At 42.4% G+C, this 27,871-nt stretch overlaps 1 long non-coding RNA gene across 1 annotated transcript; it reads right to left on the reverse strand.

The window, feature by feature from the left end:
• Positions 1–25,866, reverse strand: LOC147999787 (uncharacterized). The gene is made up of 4 exons (XR_015643131.1): positions 25,777–25,866; positions 15,739–15,906; positions 10,720–10,793; positions 1–1,561 (listed from the first exon to the last, which is right to left on the reverse strand). It is a non-coding gene; the product is annotated as an uncharacterized LOC147999787 (long non-coding RNA).
• Positions 25,867–27,871: the final 2,005 nt, after the last annotated feature.

Here is a 27,871-nt window from a genome sequence, read left to right on the forward strand (position 1 = left end):
TGAATCAGAAACTTATATTTAAAGGAAGGGTTAGAACTCTGACACCCTAAACAGAACAAGCATTAAATAGTTTTCTCTGGCTGTCATTTTCTCCCGGAATAAAAATCTCTGTAATCCATCATTCCGAAAACTCCTTAAATAACATCACCGATCGTCTGTTAGCCAGCAGAGGAGGCCACGTTGTCTTTTCTGTTTTCTTGTATTTTCAAGAGAGAATCTGAGTATTTCATGTTGATTGCTTGATTGGCTGCAGAGGGACTCTTTAAAAATACTAAAAGAAAAAAAAATCAGGAATCCAGTACAAATCAAAGGTAAGCTGCTATCCATCATGTGCGCAGGGCATTATGTGAGATTTTTACTCAGAAAGATGTCATTAAAAGTTGCCAAAATTAATTGGTGCCATTGAATGTAATGGGCTTTCCTGCCATAGCTTCTCAAATGTAAAGAAAAATTATGGATAACGTAAATTCCTCCCGGGATTCTTATAGATGTTGGCTTTGTTCTGTTATTGTTTATTGCAAATGTTATTACCGTGATCTATGGCCCTATCACGCTGCGTCTACACTGCGCTGCTGTGCGGCAGCCCACGACAACGGAGGGCTTTACTCACCAGCGAAGACTGCGTTTGTTTGTTAATTCTTGGCCTTCCATATTCCAGAAGGGTCTCAAGGTGTTCATTGCGTGTGTTTAAATTTTTATACAAAAACAGATTTGTCCTGATTGATTAAGTATTGACTTATGCCATTTTTAGAACAACTCTGAATCTTATTTAAGTTCGGAGTTTCTGCTCTGCCTTCCCAGAAGGTTTGGATCCGGTGTTATAATGGCAGCCGCTTTGTGTGAATCAATGCATCGGGAGCGCCCATCTTTCTCAATAACGTCTGCTTAATTAGTAGTGCTTTAAAAATCTGACTCTTAATTAAGGAACAACTTTGTGTCACTTTTAAAAAGTTTAACTTTCTGTATTCTGAGTACCGTTTTTTTTTTTTTTTTGGGGGGGTTCTTTTTTTCGGAGCTGGGGACCGAACCCAGGGCCTTGCGCTTCCTAGGTAAGCGCTCTACCACTGAGCTAAATCCCCAGCCCCTGAGTACCGTTTTTTAATGCTAGAGCCCTGCATCTGCATCTCAACATTACTATGATTAACCCTTTGTTTCCCGGTGCTGCGCTTTCCCGATTTTGTGAAAGGCCACGCAATATTTCCTTGAAACAAATGAATTAAACTTAAAATTCTAGTTTCTATGCTATCTTTGATTTTCTTGTAAAACTTAGGGCATTTTACATTCAGCTGTTTACAGCACCGCTTAAGAACCTTAATTGGTGGTAATCGGATCAAATGTTGAAAAGTCTATAGAAAAAAAAAATCAAATCTTTCGAGTCAAGATGGCTGCTTAGATTCACGCCCTTTCTTGCCGCTCAGTAGTCATCATCAGAGAAGCTTCCTCCTGCAGTCCATGGGAACGAATACAGAGAGCCACATCTGAACACTGCAGAGAGTCCTCGGAACTCTCAGTCTTAGATGAGATGCCTTTGTCAAACGCTCCTCTCAGGGATCAGGGAACTCTGTGGAGGAAAAGACAGAAAGATTGTAAGAGCCAGAGAGGGTGGAAGGCATTAAGAAACTGATTTGCAGACACGACACGATGCATGCCCACGTGGCCTCACGGAGACTGGGGCAGCAGGCACCGGGCCTGAACAGGTTCGAGCCAGGCAGACTAAGAAAGGAACTGAACGTGAGCTACCCACCCCTACTGAGAAGCTAAATTCAACTGACAGTGCTCACAAAGAAAATGTTACTTTCTCCAAGGGAGTCTTCCTGTGGTGTATACAAATCACACTCAACGACGCCCCAACCCAGCAGTAGATAGTCAATACAAAATGATCTAATAGTATTTTTGGAATGTTTTGTTTTACAACTTTTTGTTTGGGTACTTTTTTTTTACCTTAAGTGTCTTTTTCTTACCTATGATTTCCAATTTTGTGTTTTTATGTGTATGCAGGTGTACGTGTGTCTCTGTTGTCTGTGTTTCTTGTTTCTTCTGCTTTTTGTCACCCATACACACACACCATACACACACACACACACACACACACACACACACACACACACACACACACCACACACACCTCTGTTTGCTTTATTTTATTTTGGTTTGTCTATCAGTTTGTTGGTTTTCTAAAAAGAAAGAAGAGATGGAGTTGGATGGATTGGGACGTGGAGGATCTGGAAGGAGACAAAGAAGGAAAAATCATGACCAGAATATACTATATGGAAAACAATTTATTTTCAATTAAAAACATTTTTAAAGTTGGCTTTCTCACCAGAGCTTAGTTTTACTTTTTACATATTCCAAAATCAATGCTGACTTAGCACTTAGTCACTTTCTCCACGCATAGCAGAATGTTGAGAGGAGCCATCTCATGGCTGCGTTCCTTCGGCAGAACGGTAGTCTGGTTTTCGCCTAAGTCCAAGGCCTTCTAGTCTTAGGTTCTTGGTCACCCGAGCTGTGTCAGGCATGGGCTGCATCTCATGGAGTAAGCCTTAAGTCCATGGCACAATGGTTGGTTACTGCCACATCTTCTGTGCCACCACTTCACCAGCACATCACGTGGACAGGTCACCACTGTTATCAAAGGGTTTGTAGCGGGGTTGGTGTTCACCCTTCTCCTCTAGCAGTGTGCACTGTACCATGGACAGTAGTGAGTGGGGGTGAAGCTTCAGTTAGGCACCGCTCAGCTTTTCAGTGTGCGGGGAAACATAGGTGTTGTCTTCCTCAGCAACAGTACCTTACCCGCTTGTGCAGAGCAACCAACAGTCGTGGAAAGGCCAACATTTTACCTGAGGTTGTTCAATGGGGTTGTGGGTGCAGTTATTGCTTTCCAAGATGGGAGTCCTCATTACACTTCACAGGCAAGTGATCCTACTGCCCGCCCCCGCCTGCCAAGCAGCTGAAACTTGTGTGGCTCGTGTCTCCACTCCTGGTTGTTAATGGTATTTAACTTGATAAGTCTCATGGTGTTTTGGGGAAGAAGCTAGACATCCTGAAAAACTTGATATGTTGCCATGAAAACATAAATAATACTATTTAAAAACTAAGCATTACCAAGGGAAAGTATGTACATTTTGTTATTTTTTTAATGAAAGACCCCCTCCCAGAAAGGGAATTGTACAAGCCCAAGGCCCTCAACTATAGAAGTAAAAAGTAAGTTTTTAGATACACAGACTCAGAACTAAAATAAGCCTGGGAAAGTTCAGATGTGTCCAAGCTTTGTGGGACAAGCTGACCCATCATTTAGACGAAACAGACCATAAAAGAAAACAAAATACAGAAACCAGTCTAAATTATTGATATTGCTTTATGGGTCACCTAACAAGAGATAAGCCCCTAGCCCCTGACATTCCGGACGCCCCAACCTGCACGTATTCTCTTGCTGTGTGACAACTTCATTTGAATAGCCAATTGGGTGTAACCATACATCCGCGCTTCACTTAAATCCACCAACCATACATCTGCTTCTGTAAGCCTGCTTCTGCTCCCCAATACCCTATAAAAACCCGTCCCTGGTTCTGTTAGGCGCGCCAGTCTTCCGAATTGACTGGGACGCCCACAGATACCTGTGTATCCTGATCAATAAAAATCCTCTTGCAGACTACAGCCTGTGGACTAGGACTGGTCATTGGGCTCGAGGATCTCCCTCCTGAGGGAAGATTCTCTCTGAGAGTCTTACATTAAGTCAAGAACAAAAACAGTTGTCTTAAGGGTGTTACTGCTGTAAACAGACACCATGACCAAGGCAACTCTCATAAGGACAACATTTAATTGGGGCCGGCTTACAGGTTCAGGGGTTCAGTCCATCATCATCAAGGCAGGAGCATGGCAGCATCTAGGCAGGCATGGTGCAGGAGGAGCTGAGAGTTCTACATCTTCATATGAAGGCTGCTATGAGGAGACTGACTTCCAGGCAGCTGGGATGAGGGCCACACCTCTGTCTTTCTTAAAGTCCACACCCACAGTGGCACACCTTCTCCAACAAGGCTACACCTCCTAATAGTGCCGCTCTCTGGGCCAAACATATACATACCATCGCAACAGTAGAGAAAATATTAATGATCTGATAAAATGCAGCTTAAAAGGAGAAGCAGCAAATACAGTCAAAACCAAGTTGGTGGGAGGGGATTTGGAATTCTAGATTAATGAGAAATAATCACCCTGAAATTTTCTCTGTCAAATGGGCACAAACAAAATGACCACCACCTCCTACCAACTTGAGATGGCTGAGACATTATCAGCCTCACACAACTAAGAACTGGAGAAAAAATGTGAACCTTCCTCAGAGACCATGAGAAAGATCTTAGTGGGGAAACAGAAATGTGTGAAAACCTGAAACCAGGATGGGACTTGATTTGAGAATATAGTTTTCTAGATCACACGTTATCTTTGTTTGTAAATCAGCTAAAACTGATTATGCTGAGTTTGGTTTTTTTCTCCCATTTTAAACTGCATTAATGTACTGTGTGTGTGTGTGTGTGTGTGTGTGTGTGTGTGTATGTGTGCGTGTATGTGTGTATGTGTGTGTATATGTGTGCATGTATGTGCGTGTATGTGTGTATGTGTATGTGTAGGTGTGTGTGTAGGTGTGTGTGTAGGTGTGTGTGTAGGTGTGTGTGTAGGTGTGTGTGTAGGTGTGTGTGTAGGTGTGTGTGTTTAGGTGTGTGTGTATGTATGTGTGTGTAGGTGTATATGTGTGTATGTGTGTGTGTGTAAGTGTGTATGTGTGTGTAGGTGTGTGTGTAGGTGTGTGTGTAGGTCTGTCTGTGTATAGGTATGTCTGTAGAGGGGTGTGTGTGTGTGTGTGTGTGTGTGTGTGTGTGTGTGTGTGTGTAAGTTAGAGAACACAATTTATTACAGTCAGCTTTGTCCTTTTGCCATATCAGTCTTAGAGACAGAACTCAGGTAGTCAGGCTTGGTGGTAAGCATCTTTGCTGGCTGGGTCATTTCATATTTTGTGTTATCTTTCTGTCTTTCTTTCTTCCATTCTTGCTGTCTTCTTTCTTTTCTTTCTTTCACTTTGTTATAAACAAACAAACAAATGAAAAACCCTGAGAATAAATAAAATAAGAAGCATCACACACCCATAACCAGACCCAAAGATAATATAACTTAATGAACTAATATATGGTTAGAGTCAGTGTTCATCACAAAAGCTGTGGATTTTCGTGTAAAAAGTCTACACCTTCAGTAGCTAGTATTTGTATGCACTTTATTTCCTTAAATAAATGTATTGATAATTTCACAATGGTCTACAGTAACCCAAGAATCTTCAGATTAACTTTCCCTATGAGACTAAGTAGACGGTACTGGGTCTGTATCTTCCTGTGTCTCCCTACCTCCTCAGTCCTCCATCTTCCTGTGCAAGGCAGACAAGACCCAGGCTCATCTCCCCCAGGAAAGGTTGCAGAGCGCTCTTTGAGTGCAGACAAGCTGAGTTGTTGCCAATGCCCTGGGTTGTGTGCAGCTTCTCCTTCTGTAGGACGGTCTTCCACAGGCCAGAGTAAAGGTATGGGGCTCTGAAACTCTACTGGGAGTTCATCACCACACAAAAGAAGAGCGGAAACAAGCTTATGTACACCACTGTCCGGGAGTTCTTTTGCTATCAAGAGCTCAAGAAGGAAGCTGAATTATTTTGTACCACAGATCAATCTGGGTAGCATACAGAGAACTCTAGATAAAATAGCCCTGCAAAGTCAGAATTTGTGCTGGAGGCCTGTGTACTGCCTGGTTTTGTGTATCAATTTGACACAAGCTGGAGTTATCTCAGAGAAAGGAGCCTCCCTTGAGGAAATGCTTCCATGAGACCCAGCTGTAAGGCATTTTCTCAACTAATCAAGGGGAGAGGGCCCAACCCATTGTGGGTGGTGTCGTCTCTGGGCTGGTAGTCTGGAGTTCTATAAGAAAGCAAGCTGAGCAAGCCAGGGAAAGCAAGCCAGTAAGAAACATCCCTCCATGCATCACCTCTGCATCAGCTCCTGCTTCCTGCCCTGCTTGAGTTCCAAACCTGACTTCTTTTGGTGATGAACAGCAATGTGGAAGTGTAAGCTGAATAAACCCTTTTCTCCCCAACTTGCTTCTTGGTCCTGATGTTTTGTGAAGGAACTAGACTAGACAACCTGTGATCCCAGCTACATGACTGGCTGAGGCAGGAATAGTAAGTTCAAGGTCACTGGGCAACTTAGTGAGACCCAGTCTCTAGTTTAAATGTATTAAAAAATGATCTGATGTATGTCGAAGTGTTTGCTTGGCATGTCTGAGACTTAAGTTCAATCTCTACAACAGAAAAGCAACCTTTTCTGTAAAAATGAGGAATGGCTTTTGTTTCTGTATGGGACTGACTTGAGGCTTCAAAATCTGATAACAATGTGTCTGACCATCCCTATGTCCATGCCCGACGTCAGCACCTCTCCTGCCAGCTAACTCCTCTGCTCATCAATATTCTAGGGTTTGGGAGGTTAAAATTCCAGCAAGACAGCCTATGAGACCATGGATGGCGATGCAAGTAAACAATTCCTTAAAAAAAAAATCTTTAATCTAGTCATCATTTCATCATTCCCCCCTCTCATTCTGCTCTCCAACAATCCTCATCCCATTCCTCTTCCCCTGTCTCCAAGAGGATGTCCCCAACCCCACACCTCCCACATCCCACCAGACCTCCCCATTCCCTGGGGCCTCGAGTCTCTCCAGGTTCATCTTCTCTCACTGAGGCCAGACCAAGCAGTCCTCTGTGTCAGGGGCCTCAGCCAGCTCCTGTGTGCTGCCTGGATGGTGGCTCAGTGTCTGAGAGATCTCAGGGGTCCAGGTTTGTTGAGACTGCTGGTCTTTCTATGGGGTTATAAATAATCCTTTAAATTCTCAACAACACGGTTTCCTCTTCAGCTCCTTCTCATTGTAAAACAACTGCCAAGCAATTCTGGGTCAAGCGGGCTGCTGAGACGATCAGGAAAAGAGCTCATGGGGAAAAAATTATCTCCTTTTGTAAAGGTAGCTTGTTCTGTTTTCCTGGCAACAGGAAGTCTTTAATCTTCAGCCCTTACTCTCTGGCATGGCGAGCACTGACACAGCTCCGTTCCTCCGCGATGCTCTGAAAGGTCACGCCCATGTCCCTGGCTCCTGCAAGAGCTCAAGATGGCTCCTGTTTTGTGATGTTTTGCCTGGAACAGGTCTGATAAGCACATAGATGGCCTTGATAAATGAGTACAGGACAGAGATAAGGACCCAGCGGTGTGGCCTGAGCTACATCCTCACTCTGGAAGAAGAGCCTCTTATCTTTACTCTTGAATTACTTAACGCCCACAAATAAATCTGAACCATCTTCAAAACATTTCATGACTATTGTCTGAGACCCAAATGCTTTACTCTGGGAATTTTTTCTTATTTATGCTTCTTTGGGGGCTATTCTGTTCATTTTGTTGTGGAGAGAGTTTTTAATAAAAGATAACATCCCCTATTAAATATTGAAGTTGTTTTCCTTTAATAGAAATGCTTTGTTACTGAAATAGCAAACAAACAAAAATTGTCAAGAGTGTAGGCACCAGGAATATATTTTGCATTTGTAAAGCTCCAGCCCTGACCCCGCTCCTTTATCCGTCTCTCTATCCCAGGCCTGCTACGGGATGTTTATCGCTCTGACCTCCTTGCCAGCATTCTTCACCTACATGAAAACATGGATTCTAACTTGATCCTGTCCCTTGTGTGTCCAATGCCCTGCTCCACCTTACAGAAAGGAATGGACAAGCCCATCCTGACTCCCCTATGTATTTGGCTCATGTGTTTTCCCAGCACAGGAACCTCAGGAAGGCATGTGACTAAAGGCAGGATGAGGTCGCCATTGTTGTCCGTGCCTCTGACTGCCACACCCAGTCCCTTATTTCTTCTCTCTTTTGTCCATTGCACTACCTGCCATGAATCCCTCTTCTATGAAAGGTGCTGGCTTCTCCTTGCTGTAATTAGGGGTCTCCTTCTCCTCCCTCAGTAGCATCAGTCTTTTTGCAATGGAGAAGAAAGCATCCACATTTCCATACTGCGGTCTTCAGGTATAGTTTAGGTCCTGACTCGACCAACTCTCTAGGCTGAGCAGAATATTCAATCTGCCTGAAACCTGATGTCCTCATCAATTAGTGGGGATAGAAACAATTCCCTATAGACTGTTGTGACTAATGTAAAACACACCAAAGTCTCTCTGGCAGCACCTAGCACCTAGTACTCTTTGATTAATATTAGATTCCCCATCCCATAAACGTTGCAATGAATCCCACAAAGGAGAAATAAAACATTACATGTACATTAAACTGGACATTTGTAATACATAGGAAAACAGTATGTCTGTCTTTTTCTTGTCCATAGACATTTCATACCTTTCTTTTGAGTTGGGGAGAAGGAAGGAAAGCAGGCAAGCTTCACATAACTCTTGCAATTTTTGGTAGGAGTCTAGACTTCAATGCCTGCTCTCCAGCCCAAGTTTCATGGAAGTCTATTGGCTTCTGCTGCCCCGTGAGGTTGTGCCATGCTGGTGTGGATGTGTTCCAGTCAATATATAACACTGCAAGGTTTACTAAGGAAGACAAATTTTGTCTAAAAAATGTCTCCCCAACACAAATCTTTCTCAATTGATGGATATCTTTTCTGTGGGAATGCCTTTGCTTTAACTTGACTTCACCTGTGGGTAATTATTATGCACCCCACACAGCCCCTAGGCTATAGACCTCTGGAAGTTCCACCATTACCTTCTTCATTTCCACCCCCAATGTTCTGATGTAGTGCTCTGTACACAGTGATTGGTTCAGTGCTCATTATCCCTATAAAAAAGAAGAGTCAAAGAAAACAGGCTTGTTGCCCAAGGCCAAGCCTGTAGATGTTGAAGTAGCTCTTCAAATCAGGAGTCAAGTTTGCTCCAACATTTGAAGCCGTGTCTTTCTTTTAAAGCACTTCCCGCTTTCCATCTTGATCCTGTATTAGCTGTGGACCTACAGACTGAGAGCCAGTCCTCTCAGTTTAGAAAACCCTAAGCCCCACCTCAGCTCTCCGTTTTACTGTCCATTGTATCCTTAAGATTATATCTTTTTCTTTATTTCTAGATCACCCTGTATCCAAGTCTCTTGTTTGATGGATTATTTCTAATTCCCTTAATTCTAACACGTCATAACAAATGTGAAAATCCATCTTGTGTATTGGAAGGACACTATTCAGTATGGCCTGACAAGTGGCCCTTATGGGCAACCAGAGAATCACATCAGACACCCCTGTGGTCACAGGGCTACAAATAGTTTTTTCCTCTTAGGCAAGCAAGAGCAGAGGAGCCTGTCTTCTGCATTGACTAGTTTTTATCCTACACTTGTTGACAAGACCACCCAGCTCATCCCTGGCATCAGTTAACAGCTCAAACCCAATGTCTTCTCTATCACAGTGTGGAGGGGATCAGCAAAGTCAGTCATTCTCCATCCAGAGCAAAAGTAACTAAAATACCATAATCAAAAAGTAACTTACTAGCAAACCATCCTGTTTTACTGTAATTTCTAACATAGAGAGGCATCTGATTAAAAGCCACTTTCCCCAGACTCCCTGGTCCCTGCTAAGTAAAAAGCAATGTGACCAGAACTCAACAGGTTTTGGCACAAAGCAGCCTCATTATAAAGTTTATTTTCTGTTGAGTTAAAGAACTTAGTCTTTTCTGTGTGTTAAGATAGTTTCATTAATTAAATTTGAGAGAATATACCCCCTTATGTCTATAGTGTGTGTGTGTGTGTGTGTGTGAGAGAGAGAGAGAGAGAGAGAGAGAGAGAGAGAGAGAGAGAGAGAGAGAACAGGTGCCAACAGAATCCAGAATAGGACATCAGATCCCCTGAAGCTAACAGGCAGTTGTGAGCTGCCTGGTACTGGGAATTGAACTCAGGTCTTCTGGAAGGGCACCAAGCACTCTTAACCACTGAGCCACCTCTCCAGCCCTTGGAACATTCCCTTCCCATGCCGTACTTCTTGTGAAAGCACACCTAAAAGTTGACATGCCTCAAGGTCTTCTCCTCGACTTTGTCACCATCTTAAACTACCATTCCTGTTCTCCATATAAAATCGCCACTTCTCAGTACTCCTCCTCTCTTTTAATGTAAAAACATTGCTGGGCCTTTTACCTTTAAAAGGTCTATATCTCTCCATTTTAAATTGATCAGGCCACATGATGTGCAAATAAAAGATTGTATATCACACTGGACTCTAATCTGGGAAAAAAGACACATCCTTCAAGACAGCAAGAAAAAAGTGCATAGATAGAGCAAAACTGCCCTAAAACTGGTATCTTAAGGAACGGAAAAAAAAAGCATTTTGTACCCATAATTATTCAGATTTCTTTAGTCCTTCAAACCAAGATTTGTTTACTAGAGGCATCACAATTTAGTGAGACAAATTAGGCTAAACTTTTTTTTATCCCGGGTGGTTTGCACACACACTGATTGAACTAGTATTTCTTCCAAAGATTGCCTGGGAAGATAAATGAACAGAAGGGGCAATTAGGGTGAGGAAAACTAAAGATTGGCTGACGTGATTTAAGTTTACCACTGAAGCACTTTGTCATTTTGTCTCTATAATCTCTATCAGAATTGACTAAAACAGTAAACATAAATCATTATACTAATTTATTTCACTCCACTGTGATGTAGAAAAAGAAGATTTTACCTTTTTTTTTTTTCCTTCCCTGAGACACTTTGGGAATCGAGGCGGCTACTTTGAACTTCTTTTAATTTATTTATCTGTCGGGAGAAAAGAGCCCAAGAGAATTAAAGGCGAGAACCATGAGTTCCTCAAAAACAATATTTCTTTGTGTCAAAACAAGTGTTATTTTTATTACACTATGCTAAAATAACTACGGGTCATGCATTAAAAGAAACTCAACATTGATTGCAATTTATTTTTTATAGAAGCGAGAGTTAATTCCTAAGGTGGCTATGTGATCTAATGCACTCCTGGAAGTGATTCTTCACTCCCAGCTTAATAAGCTTTTATGTTTCTTCACTGACCACAGAGGAGCAAGATGCCATACATTTTCTGCCCATTCTTTATGGACCATCAACACCTTTGAAAATTAGGGCCACAAAGGTGACTTCTCAGTACAGATGCTTCATTGCTGATTCGCCAAACAGCATCATCGACAGGCCCCTTTAGTTCAAGGTCCTACTGACTCCATTGAGTAAGAAGCCGTTGGGGCAGGGAATGCAGCTCTGTGGTACAGCACATGCTTAGTGTGCAAATCCTTAGGGTTGATCCCCAGAGTGACACACACATAAATACACACATGTGCTTGTGTGTGTGTGTGTGTGTATGTACAAACACATGTCTATTCCAGTTCAAATAAATATGAAATTAAGATAATCATTAAAGATAAGGTAATCACAATTTTATTTAGGGTTTCAAAGAATCTCAAGACTATAAAAGGTATATAAAGGCTTATAAATATATTTTGAGTATCCTAGCCTTTAAATGCTTTGCATAAGAGAAACATTCAAGTAAGAGCCAAAATATTCAAACACCACCTTCCTTCTACTACTCTTCCTCATCCAGCTTTGTCCTATGGGGTGCTGGGTATTGAACTCAGAGCCTTATGCATTTGAGGCACTCTTCTATTGAGCTTATATCTCCATTCCCAAAATATTAGACTTCTTACCTTAAGGCAAATTATAGTTTTAGGATGAAATAAAAGATGTAAAACTAAATGGTGATAACCATGGCAGATGGCAGAAGACAGGATCTAGTGCATCCTTGGGAAGTTTTAATAGGCAGATGAGGAGGAGGCTGGATACTTCACACAGCTGTCACTACTGAGGTCACAGCTAGGATAGGTCTTAAAGGATGGATAATGATTTCTGTAGGCAGAGGTAGCCCTAGTGCTTCTGAGGCAAAAGCAAAATAGAACAAATGACAGAGGAAGAGAAGCTTAAGACAGTGCTGGGAGTTGAAGGATGCACTGGTTATGCCAGAGCTCAAAGGATTTGCTGAAAGTATACTCCAACGAGTCTGATATCACAATGCATGTCTATAATCCCAACACTAGGGAGACTGAGGCAGAAGGAACATGGATTCAAGACCAGCCTGGGATACATATTAGATCTGAAACTAACCTGGGCTACATAGGAAGACATTGTCTCAAAAAGGAAGTGTGTGTGTGTGTGTGTGTGTGTGTGTGTGTGTGTGTGTGTGTGGTGGTGGTGGTGGTGGTGGTGGTGTGTACTACCAAAGATCTGCTCTGCAGAGGAGCCCATCAACAGAGTAGAATGGCATCCTAAACAATGGGAGAAAGTATTTGCTACCCATATATCTCATGAGCACAATAAGGAACAAATATGCAAAATACAATAGGAACTCTTACAACCCAGCAGCGAGACATGGTTATGAACAGAGGACCTGAATAAATATTTTCCTGAAGACATACAAAGGGCAAAGGGTATCTGAAGTGATGGATGACATCACCAATTTTCAGGAAAATGCAAATCAAAACCACAAACTGCTAACATCATACTTGATAGGGTAGCCATTTTCTGGGATGTTAGGATATAGGAAAATATTGGAACCCTCACGTACTGTAGAGTAGGGCAGTCAGTTTGGAAATCAATTGGTGACGTCCCGTACAAGTCAACCTAGAACAGTTCTATTTCCTGTTTAACCTAGAAGAGACACATGTCTTCCTATGATTACTACAACAATATTTACCATATACAAACGATCTAAATGTCAGCTAACAGATGAGTTGATACAGAAGTGTGATATATAGAATAGTACTCAGCCATTCAAAAACAAATCCTGCCATATGAGACAACAACAGAGATGAACCTTGAAACCATTATGACAAGAGATAAGCCAGCCAAAAAAGTCCAAGATCTCATTATTCTATTAGATTTTTAAGGAATCCAAGAGGCAAATTCATGTAATCAAACATCACAATGAAAGCTGGTCAGGTCTGAGAGTGAAGAAAAGTGAAGTGTCAGTATAAGTCGATCCTAAAAATTAAACTCCATGACACCATGCCTGTAATTAACAACACTATACCATGCACCTGGAGAATAACACCATAGAATTTATTCTCGCCACAAAAAGCAGATTGTAATATTTATAATAAAATAGTAACTAAGTTCATCCATTGCTAAATCTGAGATGCAGCTAAAATGCCATGCAGAGGTAATGCTACAGTTTTAAAGAACTTGGACAAAGAATACATCGGACGGAATGGTTGATAGTAAAATACTCATCATATTGAAGTAAGTGTATTGAGCCGCTAAGAAAATAAACTGCAAAAAAGCTATTAACTTACCCTCTTTAGGATAGCTAAATATAGGAAAAATATTCAAAACTACTTTTACAATTCAGAAATTAGTCATCAGAAAATGCAATAGAAAAAAATGCATGCAACATATCAAGAAAAAAATCCCAACAGCAAACCTATAAAGTCCTGAGGTGGGGGGGGGGGGGAGTGCTAAAATTTACTGAGATCTTTAAACAAGACCTGGCCCGGGGAATGTGTTCAGTAGGGAAAACCTCTTGCCTAGCAAGACTGATTACCTGAGCTTGGTCCCCAGCTTCCACACAAATGTGGTGGGAGAGTATTGACTTCACAAAGTTGTCCCCTGACTTCCATGAACACCCACACATGCATGGCAGGCATGTACACACACACACACACACACACACACACACACGCATGCACACATGTATCTTCTTGAATTTTATTTTTTTTTTATATATGGATGTTTTGCCCACATGTGTATCTGTGCACCATGTATGTGCCTGATGCCCATGGAAGTCAAAAGAGGACATCAGGTCCCCTGGAACTGAAGTTACAGGCAATTGTGAGCTGTCATGTGGATGATAGAAACAGGACCTGGGTTCTCTGCAAAGGCATCCAGTGCTCTCAACCATTAAAGCCATTGCTCCAGCCTCAGTATTAAAAAAAAAATTTAAATAAATCTCACCTGTTCTGAAAGCCTGTATTCTTAATTGCAAGACTGAAGGTAGGGGAAATACAGTGAGGGCATTTGAAGTCATTGGATAATGAGTATATTCTTAATGCAATTAGTTTGTGTAAATGAGGACATCTCTGAATAAGTGAAAGCCGTTTACGATCTCATTGTCTACAAAGCTACGCTAGATATCTGATGTGCAACCACATGAGGAAAATGTCAGGCTTTGCTATTTGCTTTTCATATCTTCATGTACAGCCATACAGAGTTTTGTGTTGCCATGTATTTATCTTGAAGTATAGATATCGTGGAATGGATCTAAACATATTGCTCAACCTTTCTCATGAATGGTCTAATAAATAAAGTCATTAAACTATTCCAAACAAGTTGAAAAAAAAAACAAGACCTGAAAATGAAGCCATACACTGTCTTTCAAGGACACTATGGCTCAGCAGATGAAGACTCTTGCTGCCCAAGCCCCGTGACCTGGGTTCCATCTCAAGGACCCCACAGCAATACAGAGAGAACGAACTTCACACAGCTGTCTTCTGACCGCCACACCATGGCACACACAGAGACAGGCATAGTGATAATAAACTTAAGATAAGTCATTTTTTAAAACAGCATAAGAAGGAAGTCATGTTTTGAGATGGGAAAGTTACCCATCCCATAGGTACCCATGGGTAGAGGTGTTACTATGATTAGAGAACTCAATTTAACCATTAGAGTAACCACATCAAATTCCCACAGCATGATAGAAAAGCCAGAAAAGGAGCAAAGAGAAGAAAACCAACAACAACAAACCATGCTTCTTCAGTCAAATCTCCAAATCTGGAGCTCAAAGAAAGTGGCAAAGGGTGTGAACACCAGTGCATACAGCAATGTTCCAGAAGATTTCAGTGTGGGGAGGGAGAATGGGGGACTTCAGATCTATCTGTAGCACATCCTCTTCCACAATGTGAATGCATTCATATCTTATTAGCTCTACAGTGTCTGTGTCCTTGTTTAAAAAGAATAAAAGTTCCAACAGTCCCATGGTAGACACAATTGTGACCTACTTCCTAGAACTGATAACATATGGTCTTGGTTAAGAAACTGATCTGATAATTACTTTAGCATCAGAGCGCATCTCATCTCATGTTGTTTTAGCTCCACTCAGAAGTCACGAGGTGCCACCCCACGCTGCTTTTCTATACTGTCAACTATACTGTGTGGTGTCTCTGGAAGCAGCAGCAAATGGTGCATTTGTTACTTTTTCAAAATATCTGACCAAATAAAAGGAGGAAAAGTTTATTGCACTTCAAAATTCCAGACAGATTTTAGCCCATCAGAGGGGAAGTCACAATGTTGGGGGTGGCCGTGGATGTTTACATGGCCGACCTGGAAGCAGCAGGCTAATGAACTTCAAAGGCCACAGCAACCACAAAGTGAACTTCAGCTCCCAGGGAGACCCTACTTCCTAAACATTTGTGGCCCCACAAAACAACGCCCCCTGCTAAAGAAAAGTGTTCGTAACACGAATCTGCTGAGAACCTTCCAGATTTAAATCATAGCAAAAGAGGATAATGACCACCAGGAGAAATGAACAACCAGTAACAAAGTATGAAATTCCAGATCCAATGATGTCATTGGATCACCAATAATTATTGTCAAAGTCACACTCATCACCTAATTCATCCTATCTATATCTAAGATGGACTCGGGACGGGGATATGGTCCCATCAACCAAGCAATAGTTCATCCTTACCTCTATCGTATCAAAGTTTCCCTTTCCACACTGGAGAGATGACTCGGTGGTTAAGAGCACTGTGAGCTCCTCCAGAGGACAGGGGTTTAATTGGCAGTATCCACATGGCAGCTCACAGTTGTCTGTAATTCCAGCTCTAGGGGATCTGACACCACCACACAAACATGCCTGCAGACAACACACCAGTGCACATGAAAAAAAGAGAAATAAATAATGTTTTATAACTTCCCTTTTCGTCAGCAAGGCCAGATGCCGCATCTGCAGAATGGAGTAAGCACAGTGAGGTCCTCACCTACAGAAACCATTCAGACACTGCCAGGCCTGCTTTCAGGTGCATAGAGGGCAGAGCGACTCATACCTTCAGATTACTGAGTTCAAAGAAACATGATTACCGTGAAACAGTAACTTGAGGGGCCCCAGTGTCTTGAGTTTCTTCACATCGATTGGAGACCACTGGGTAAAACTAAATCCTAAAGAAAACAGGAGTCAGGCCATAACAGGAACATCACAGACGATGTGGAACCCTGGCACGTGACCAACAGACCTTAAAAATTCTGTAACTAGTTCTTACCCATCCATTTCTCATTGGGGTTTCTGGAAACAATGACCAAGGATGTACTGTGATGTCTCTGTCACTGAGTAAGCCAAGACGGAATTTTGATCATATTAGCCTTATTCTTAGCCAATCAACCCTGTGGTTGTAGGACCCTGATGAGATCCAAGGCTTCCAGTCCTTGGAAACACATCCAAGTATTATCACATCCATAGGGCATACTTGTCAAGCTGCATTATCGTGGCCTAAATTGGGACGTTATGCTTATTCTATAAAAAGCTTTTTTGCTTCATAAGTTGTTTTTTTTAACAGATGGGGAAGTTTACATTTTTACATTTTACCTTAGTGTGATTTTGGTATAGTGTTTAGAAATAAGACTCCATGAGGAAGACCTTATCCTAGAGGAAGAATGGGGCGTCTTTATCTGTAAGCTCCTGTGTTTTTACTAATTTTCTCATGAATTTTCTGCCATTCCGCTATAATGTCTTCTATATCATTTAAGCCATCAATCTAGCTTCTAGACACTGCTGATTGGCTCTAATGAGGGAAGGAAATATCAGATGCTTAGCTGAGTGCAGTCCCTAACATGAACACTGCCATTCATCCTTAGCTGGAGCAATTGTTACCACCTAGGTAGCACTACTGAGCTTTTGAAGTGTGGCGTGATCATGGCATTGTCTTTGTGTCGCTGCAACGTTCCGCTCACGTTCTTGCCAAGGAACGTAGTACCTCAAAGTTTGAACAAAGGTGAGATTTGGGTAAATCTCTTTCTGATCATGGCAAAATAAATATGGTTCTAACAACCAATTCACTGAGACAAAAGCATTACCAAGGCCTGGCCAACAATTGAGCTAAGTTGATTTTTTTTTTAATCATTAAAATCTTCATTTCAGCCTTCACCCAAATAAGGTTATCTACGGCTGTCATTTTTGATTTAGATGCAATCCCAGCTCCCCAGAGGGGGACACCTATGGTGACAGTGGCAATCCTCATCAAGCTGGAAGAGAGGGAGCAAAGAAGATGTCATATCGACAACCCCAGTCTCAAGCTAAGTTCTTTCCTGTGATCCATATGGCATTAGGGGGAGGAAGTTAGGGAGTTAAATAATCACAGAGAGAGTTCACTTTGTTGCTGTACCACAACACAAGGAAAAACAGTCAGAGTTCGTTTACATCAGAAAATGCATGTGGCTGAGAAGGAAAGTTTATCTCCTTCAAAAAAAGACAACCGGTGGTTTATACACTAAAGAGCTGGTGGTACTTAATTTGCCTCTTGTTGGTGGCCATGGTTTCTCATGTCTATAACCTCAACACTTGAGGGGGGATAAAAGGCAGGAGGATTACGAGTTTGAGGCAAGCTTGCTTGTGCTTCAAAGCAAGTTCTTGCCTCCAAAAAAATAAAAATAAAAATGGCTGTGCTTATAGATCGGCGGTAGTATGTGTGCCTAGCATGCACAAGACGCCATGTGTGATCCAGAACTGGAAAGGAAAAGGGTCTTTAAAATGATGAAGTGGTTTTTGTTTTTTAGTCAAGGAGTGTACTCTTTACAGAATTTGGAAGTTGGAAGTTAGCCAGACACACGGAAACTCTGAACTGAAATAAAAATTAAAGCACCATTAAAAATATACATTTAAAGGGGGGCTGGAGAGATGGCTCAGTGGCTTATATGCTGAAACTTCAGATAATCAGCACCCACTTCTGGAGGCTCACAGCCTGCAAGTGTGTGCAAATACCCCCACAAATAAATAAAGCACAAGTAAATCATTTTTTTAAAGTACCATTCCTTGGTAATGGTACACAGGTCTGCACCTGGAAAAATTAGATTGTCTCTTAAAATGATGCAATCTTTAAAAGCAGGATATAACTTAATTACCCAGTTATTTGGTAACATGTCAGGCATGAGGAGATGATAAATGGGAACCCAGAGGAGAAATTGATCAGTTGCTGTCTCCATTTTAGCTACTGGAAAACTCGAGCTCAAATTTATGAGCTACCTCTGTCAAGAAAACAGGATTTCACCACCTTGTATTTTCCTGCTTAAGTCTTCAAAAACCTTATCCTGCTTACTGTATGTATTGTTGCAAAGAATTTTAAATCGCCTGTGGAGATTATAAATACCTATGTTTATCTGCTTCTGTGTGGGGTGAAAAATCTGTGCAAAGAGCAGAGTGTGCATGTGTGGGACAAGTCTCCAGTGCCTGCTGTCATTTAGGACTTTGATTCCAGGGCTAGAGCTATCGCATAATTACCTCCCCAAACCCTGACTTCTTAAGCAACCTCTGACCCTTCGTCCCATTCCTCAATATGAGAGACCTTGCTGACCGGTAGACATGAATGCTGTTACACTCCAACCAATGTCTAAAATAAGCTTATGAACTGTGCTGAAGATGACCCTATACTACTGCCCTCTGGAGCCTGACCGACCTACACCACACTTCCGACCATGTGTGGGTGTTGAGTGACCCCAGAGACTCTCCCTCTGTACCCAAACCCTGTCCACGTGGGACTTCAGGTGGGGCTCTAGGAGCTGCCACGAACCCAGCCTGCCCACTTCCACTTGAAGATATAAACCTTTCACTAATAGTCCATTTTTGCCAGCCCCACAACGGGAATGGTTCTTGAAGCAAACTGCTTGCTATGCCTTTGCTGTAGAAAATGATGGGATCTGCAGATGTCAGAATATAACCCCTGAAGGCCACCAAAGAGACTTCAATATATGCCCCCCCCACACACACACACATTTTGTGACATTCTTCACATCTTTGAGACATTCTTAAAGGGTGTGTCTCCTATTCACTGAGCATCTCCTATGTGTGACTTGCCGTCCTAGGTGTTAGCACCTCTTTTATGGGAGGAGTGAAGTGAAAGAAAAAGATACTTCTGAATTACTCAAGTAAATGAAAAAGACAATCGGCTAAAGCAGAAAATGTCAAGAGGAAGTCCACGTCAGATCGTGGAGCGAGAGCACACCTCCAATAACTGATGCAGTAGGCACACCACATTTTCTCTTAGCATGGTGCATATATGTGCCTGCTTGTGTGGTGTAACCCCACTTAAGAGCAGTTCTCCCGGGCTGGAGAGATGGCTCAGCGGTTAAGAGCACTGACTGCTCTTCCAGAGGTCCTGAGTTCAAATCTCAGCAACCACATGGTGGCTCACAACCACCTGTACTGAGATCTGATGCCCTCTTCTGGTGTGTCTGAAGACAGCTACAATGTACTTATACATAATAAATGTTTAAAAAAAAAGAGCAGTTCTCCCAATATGATCATTAATAGAGCCTTCGTTCCCACCCTCCGCATCCTGATTAAAATGACAAACTATATTGTCATGCTAATTTTAAACAAAGTGTAAACTCAGTAAGTCCTGTAAGGGGTGATGACTTCTAAGTACTCTGGAAAGCGTCCTGAGGTGAATATAACCATTAGCAGTGTAATGGGCTGGGATTAACTTCATCCTTGGCTTGATTCCAGTGGGGGAGAGGATCACAGGTTCTCACATAATATATGTGAGGGTATGACAGCAAGATTAGGTGAAGAGAAGGGAGTCTCAGTAAACAAAACTCAAATCGCTCCCGTTGTGAGGAGAGAATTAGCAGAAGATGAAAACCCTCAGCCCTCAGCCTCAGACTAGAAAGTTTGTATATGAAAGCAGAGAGCTTAGAGTTGTCACAACCACAACTGAGGGGGCCTAGAGATCAGCTCATGTGGATCTGTCTTAGGGAGAAAAAGATGCCCTGGTTGAAAAGAGAGCCATACAAGGTGGCAGCTGGGAGCTACTGTCTTGAATAGTGCAAAAAGCATAGACTAGGCTCATCATGTTATAGTCCCGGTTTCTTAAATTCGTGCCTTAATTTTTTTCCACCATGGTTTTTTGCACAAGGAACCCCAGTATACGAACACCCTTCACTCTCTCCCATGGTTATTGAGAAGGTTACATAATATCCTAGAAGCTATGAAGGGCTTTGCAGAGTTAGTTGTTAGTAACACATCCATCCGTACTGCCTGTGCTCTGCAAAAATGTCTAATGCTACCATGAGACTGTGAAGAGAGTCTCTCCACACCCGGTCAAAGCTCAATAAGAGAGATCAGAATGTAGGTTTACAGCTCTCCTTTGTTCCTTCTCCCATCCTTCCAAATTCACCAAACAAGTGCAAATAAAAGATGCTAATTAGTTAGCTCACAAAAGTTAGTTTTAGCAAGACATGCTAGTGCGCACATGTAATCCCAGTTCTCGGGAGGCAGAAGCAAGTTGATGTGTGTGACTTCTAGGCCACTGAGGGCTACAAAAGGAGACTTTATCTCCACATATATGTTTATGGAGACTGTGTGTGTGTGTGTGTGTGTGTGTGTGTGTGTGTAATATATATTTTAGTGAATAAAAAAATAATATATATAAACTCTATATAATATAAAAGACTCAATTATATATCTATTATATATAGTTTTAGGTACACTCTGGAATTGCTAAGGATCCATATCTAGAAGATATTATATGACTCTGATTACTCTAATATCTCTTCTTTTAGGATTACATTACTGCAGACAGAAACAGATTCAGCAACTAAGACAGCAAAACAAATGGAAATGGAAAATCAAAATCCGAGAGTGAAATAATAGCTTTTAAAATGAGAACTATGATCCTGGAGCTGGCGAGTTCCTGTGGTGCCAGCAGTGGGATTCAGAGGAAGATGGCTCACAAGAAGGCTGGGGTGGGGTGGGGGTGGTAAGACCATCTCAAAAACAAAACAAACAAAAAAGAAGAAAGGAGGGATAAGGCAAAAGAAACCAAGGTGGGGGGAAGGAAGGGAGTAAGTAGAAAAACAAGAGAGAGAAACAGAGGAAAAGAGAGGGCCTGAGTGCTGTGAATGGCAGAAACAAAAACATAGGGTCTTTAAAACACATATTATCCAATCTGACAAATTATTCTTGAGCAAATGCAAGAGGTGTACAAAATAACTTTAAGACATGAAATCAATCTGTAAACCTACCAAGTGACTTGGAAGCAAAGCCAAACGAACAAAACTGTGGAAGAATTAACACACTTGGCTTTGGATAGCATGGCGGCACGTGCTTGTCCTCCTGGCCACTTGAAAGGATGAGGCAGGAGGACTGCCAGTTCAAGGCTAACCTGGGCAATTTCACAAGACCCAAAGAAAAATAAAAAACAGACCTCGATTGGAGCCCAGTGGAGGAATACTTGCCTAGCGCGAGCCTGACTGAGTTCAGCTTCTAGGCCTGAAAGGGAAGATGAGGAAGAGGGGAAGAAAAAGGAAGGAGTAGAGGGAGGAGAGAAAGAAGAAGGGAGGGAGGAGAGGGGTGGAGAGGCTACACCCCACTTACTCTCACTGGATCCAGACTGCAAAGGTACTGGAGAACCATTGGTTCTGTAACAGCAATAGCCCAGCATGGACTGGAGAACCATTGGTTCCGTAACAGCAATAGCCCACAGCATGCCTTTGTTTTACCTGGTGGAACTCGAGCTCATGGACATACCCACTTCCAAATAAATGTGGGAAAGGTACTAACTGAAAACACAGCAAAGCATGCTCTCTGATAAACGTCTTAGCATTCTCTGCAGCTGATAAGGTTTCTAGTTCCATAAATTCCATGCCAAGGCTGGTAGCATCATGGAAGTAAGAACAGGCGCTGGCTCCCCGTCCCTCAGTACCTCTCCTTTCCTTATCCTTCCCTAAAAGGTCCCTGTTCCTCGAGGAGCCAACAAAGTCGAGTCAAATTACACATTTCTGACAAGGCCACGGTGCCCACTGACGTACTAACCTATAAAGGGGATCAGCTGAAAATACACCGGCGTTGTGGTACCATGAATGGAAACCTTCCAGCTCGGCAGGACAGACCCATTCCCTGTAGCCTACCCAGCACGCCGGAAGCTGAAGCCTTCCTAGAACTTTCCATTTGAAAACCTTTGTGCACCTTGGTAATGATTTGTAAGAACCAAGATTTTTGACCACAGAGCTTGAGGAATTCTAAACACTAAAGCCCTGGGCCGCAAAGCAATCTAAGTTTCACTTCTACAGTTATGTCTCTCCTTCTGGAAGGCAACTCCTTCTGGAGTTGCCCACAGACCTTGAAAGCAGAGAAACCACTGGGAAAGGAGAAAGTGAGGCTTGGCTGCCGGGCCAGGCTCCCTGTTTAACAGAAAGGCGATACTTCAGGAAATTGTGAAACCACCCATAGAGAAGTCAATGATGTGAGGAGGAGAACATTACCTACAAATTCCAGAGCAGCAGAAAGAGTTACCTTTTGGGTATCATTTTCACCCTTAGTTGTCAAATTGGATTCCTAAATTTAATCTTTTCCTCAGATGCAGAAATCATAATCCACTTTGATCAAATTCTCTTTTTAATCCAGCAGCGAAAGGCATTTTCTGGGATATTTACATGCAGGAAGTGTAGTGCTGTACTGTGAACGCTAAACAGAACGGAAAGGAAATCTGGATGCATTTAGGTAGGGAAAGAACATGTCGGGGACGGTCAAGGCGCTGATGCTTTCTGTGGGCATCTCTGCGATTCAAATTGTGACTTCTTCAGGAGGAACCAGATCCAAATGTAAAACTGTAAATATCAAAACTGCTAAATATAGACATGCAGCCTGGACCTGGGGCACAGAGAAGCTGCTGGAAACTGCTCATGATTAGACGACAGGGCACGAGGAGCTTTGGGTCAACAGCGAGAACCATATCTGAGCAGAGGATCTGGTCCTGAAGAAAAGAGTGAGTTCTAGGACTCAGACAGCCTACCCAGTTTAGGGCAGGTAACAGGACTCCATACCACAGGGAGGAAGGCAATTCATCAGGAGCCACAAGATTCACCGGGGAAGCTCCACCATAGCTCCTGACTGACATCTGCCTCTCTGTGAGCCTTAGTTTCACTGTGAAAGAGCAATTGATACCAGACAACCCCACCCCCCCACCCCCCTACCCCGGCTGAGAAGATCATTTGCAACTGTGTCTGATTGGATTTGTCTCCAAATTCATTTTGCAAAAATAACTGAGGCCTTCAGTATACATATAAAAAAAACTTTATGAGATTAGACCATAAAAAAGTCAGTTTAAAAAATGTCAAATTGGTAAATGAACTTAATATTGAAGTGAAAATTAGGCCCTCGGGCACTTTGCATTTTAATTGTCCCACAGTAAATATCCTTCTAGTTGAGGAAAGCTGAGGAGGGCAGCATCTCTGATCCCTCTCAGGGCTCTCAGGATGTCTGTCCTCGGAGGAGAAGGAGGAGGATAACCTCAACATAGTCAATAGTCACCAAAGTCCTTTAGATGTCTGTCACTGTGGGCAATGGCAAAACACCTTCTTGGTATGATTCATTCATTTATAATTTTTATTAATTAGGTTTTTATTTAGGGTGTGTGTGTGTGTGTGTGTGTGTGTGTGTGTGTGTGTGTGCGTTATAAGTTGATATGTACCATTATATGATACTCTGGAGAGAGAGTGATTAAGCCTTCTGATACCATTGTTGGGAGCAGAACTCGGGTCTTCATAAAATAGCAAGCACTCTTAAAACTACAATGCCAACTCCAACTACACACACACACACACACACACACAAACAATTTTATATATTATATATTAATTATTATTATAATTTACATGTAAGAAACACAATGCCACGCTGTGGACATTCCAGAGAATTGAATGGGAAATCTGGATATGCTTAGGTAGAGAAAGAACATTTCGGGGGAGGTCAGTGGGTGGCTGGTCTCTATGGGCATCTCTGAGATTCAAATTGTGATTTCTTCTGGGGACACCAGACCCCAAAGTATTATTATTATTATTATTATTATTATTATTTATCATAATCATCATTATTATCATTATTACTATATGTGTGCCTGGTGCCCATAGTGGCCAGAAGGTTCTGGATCTTCCAGGACTGGAGTTTCCGAGGGTTGTGAGATGCCAGGAAGAGGATGAGAACTGAACCCTGATCCTCTGGAAGAGCAGCCCGTACACTGAGCCATCCCTCCAGCCCCCAAACCAGACATTTAGACATTTGAAAGAGCCAAATTCACCAGCTTCACTCTCAGTAAGTAACCTCGACAGTCGCACCTATGAGAGGAACACAGAGGTCATTGGATAAGCATTACCTAACTTCCATCCATGAACTACACGTTTGTTTCCAGATGAACTTAGCATGTTCCTGAAAAAAGTCACCTTGGAAGCACTCATTCTGGCTATTGTGAACAAGTGTATGGTGATTCACAGATATGGGATTGTTTCTTCCTGCTCCAAAGAATGACATCAGCATCCTTTATCCAAAATGCAAATCGGACTGGCCGTCTGTATAACTTGGAGACTTCATACGCCAGTACCTGCTTCATGAACACCAGTGCTGGATTCTCAGTTTCTGTGGTGGCACATGCAGCCTTTCGCTGCCCAGGTTCAGGAGCTTCCCTGCTTCCCCGAGCACCTCATGTGCCCACACTTCTGCATTGCCTGATACTGAGTCTTCTGCTCCTACATCTTCTCTGTCAAAACTTCCTTAGTTTCAACATCACATTCTTAAAGAAGTGAATAGGACAGCCCATCTCAGGGAAGCCATGTCTCTTTCTAACCTAGCTTTCTTCCACAGTCCTTTTGGCAATAGGAGACTGACCTGCACCACTCTCAGGGTGCACAGTAAGTGTATGAGGTGCATTTGCTGTAAGGAACTGCATATGACAACAGTTGCTTTGAGAGTGAAGAATGACTATTGTATATAAATTTATACGTCAGTTTGCCAGAACCTAAAAAATTAATATTTAAGAATGTTTTTTACATACTAATATACTCCTACATTGATAACTGTTTCATCCACTGAAGCCTTTTTTTCTAAGTATCTCCGAGAAGGGCTAACTCTGGCTCGGCACCTTTCTAAGACTGTGGGGCACCTAACTTAACTTTTTTTTTTTTTAAGATTTATTTTATGTAAGGGAGTACGCTGTAGCTGTCTTCAGAGACACCAGAAGATGGCATGGATCCCACTACAGACGGTTGTGAGCCATGTGGCTACTGAGAATTGAACTCATGACCTCTAGAAGTGCAGTCAATGCTCCTAACTGCTGAGCCATCTCTCCGGCTCCTAACTTAACTCTTTTTTTTTTTTTTTTTTTGGGAGCTGGGGATCGAACCCAGGGCCTTGCGCTTCCTAGGCAAGCGCTCTACCACTGAGCTAAATCCCCAACCCCCTAACTTAACTCTTAAACCTACCCACAGAGTTCTCATTTACTTTATTTATTTGTATTTATTGGTGGGGAGGAGCACATTGAGACAGGGTTTGCTTGTAGCCCTGCCTGTCCTGTAAACTCTCTCTGGAGACCAGCCTGGCCTCAAACTCAGAGACTTGCCTGATGTGAGAAAAAGAGAGAAGTTTCTGTTTATTTGATTGATAAATATGCATTTTGCGTGTCTAGAGCGTCTTAAACAGCTGCTGTCTGTATTCCCCTGAAGAGTTAGACTTTACTGTGACACATACCTTTGGGTGAAAATAAAAAATGGCTTGGTGGTCTAGCTCAAAGTTAAACACCTTCTGCCGCTTCCTTCCCAGCCACCGTTTCTATCCACCCCACCCCCACCCTGTCTCAGTCCGGTGGCAGCGCGGTTCGCACTTCCGGCCCTCTTCGGATCCTCCTTCCCTTTCAAGTTTGTTAAGAGCCTCCAGACTTAGAATTCCCAAGTCCTGGTGCTTTGCCACTCGGGAAGTAAATCCCTGCCTGGTGGACTCTCAATTGAAGTAAAATGGATGACAGGAAGGCCCAGAGAAGATGAATGGCCCGAGCTGATAGGCAGGTTTTGGAATTGGGTTTTGTGTTCCCCGAGAACCGTGGCGTCATTTTTCTTAGTCTTGTCCTGTCTCTGCTGATTCCATCTGGGGCACATCTTGGAGTGCAGAAAATTGAGTAATAGCTTGGTTCGGACTCTCAAAAAGTCCTGGCTTGTTTGGAATCGGTCGTTTCTTCTTCTAAGAGAATTGAGAGGTAATTTCTAAGTTTCAAATGTTCACCTAATCTATAAATCAGATGCTTCCATTGTCCTTTTCGCTGGGACTGAAAATTGGACATGAGAGGGATTATGGAGCGTACACACGGCCATCTACAAACGGCTAAACGGACCTAGAACTGGCTGCAGTCGCTCTGAAAATTCATTGACAGCAATGAGTATCTTGCAGACGCAAATAGGAGCGTACATTAGGCAAAAATACCAAATAAACAAGGAAAGCGCCTTCTTTCTCACTTCTTCCCTCTTTCCTAGTTCAACAAGCAGACACCAGCTCCAGCTGGCTGCACCCAGACTCAGGGCAGCATTACTGTGTCGCCATCACCTGAGTTACATCCAGAAACTACACAGCTAGGAGAATGCATGCCTGCCGATTGGGTTCTATATATTATGAGAAATGTAATGCATAGTTCACCTTGTCGTCAGGAACTCTAGCCAGTTCTTCCTCGAAATGGTTCCCACTCTGGACATCAAAAAGGCCTCCAAGCTCTTTCCCTAAGTAGTTTTTCTTTGAGCGTCTATGACTCAGTATGTACTCGGAGTTAAGGGAGTCCGAGGAAGTCAGAGCTCCTAAGTCTGTAGCCCTGGTTCTTTCTTGCTCATCAACAGAGCATTAGCCTCACCTGTACCTCTAGGTCCTTGTTAGAAAATAAGGCCCTGTTTGCTACTAAGTCCAATCTACATTTAACAAGAACCACATAGTTCATGCAAGAACCTTAAAGTTCTAGGAACTTATTCCAATTCACCATCATGACTCCAAGATGGTTTTTTTTTCAATTTAATATAATTTACTCCTATTGTGTATGCAGGTCTGTGTATATGATAGGGTTTGCATGTGTGTGGTGGTGTGTGTTTATGTGTGCGGTATATATGTGGTTTGTTTCTGTGTGATGTGTGTGTGCTTGTGCATGTATGTGTGTATATTTGTGTGGTATGTTTATATGTATGTGTAGTTTGTTTCTATGGTGTGCGGGTGATATATGGTGTATGTCGTATATGTGTGGGGGTGTATGCAGTGTGCATATGGTGTGTCTGTGTGGTGTAGTATGTGTGTGGCATGTTCGTGTGGTGTGTCTGTGTGGTATGTATGGATGGTGTGTGTATGTGGTGTATGGTGTATGTGGTATTATATATATAATATATAATGTATATTATATATATATATATATTTGCACAGATGTATGCCAAGAAGATCAGAGGATGACTCCTCTGTTTATCTCATTCTACCATGTGTTCAGAGACTCAAATTCAGAAGTCACCAGGCTTGCAAATCAAAACTTTTACCTGCTAAGCCATCTTGCTACCCTAGCAAGTTGATTTTGTTTTAATTAATCAATCCTAACCACTTTCCTCTGTGCTGGAGTTCTTCCCTGAGATCACTCCAGTTCTTGGATCTTCCAGTCAGGTCCTGTACAATTCTTCTACCAGTTGTGTATATAGTAGAAGGTAGAATCCTAACCTTGAAACTGAGTATCAAGGGCCTCTCCCCTGCCCACTACAAACCAGAAGGCCAGCATAGATCTCGAACAAACAGGATCCAACAGGATGTATAATGGCTGGTATCTCTGGCAGTA

The sequence above is a fragment of the Rattus norvegicus genome, chromosome 18 (assembly GCF_021556685.1).
Source record: "Rattus norvegicus strain SHRSP/BbbUtx chromosome 18, alternate assembly SHRSP_T2T, whole genome shotgun sequence".
Classification (NCBI taxonomy): domain Eukaryota; kingdom Metazoa; phylum Chordata; class Mammalia; order Rodentia; family Muridae; genus Rattus; species Rattus norvegicus.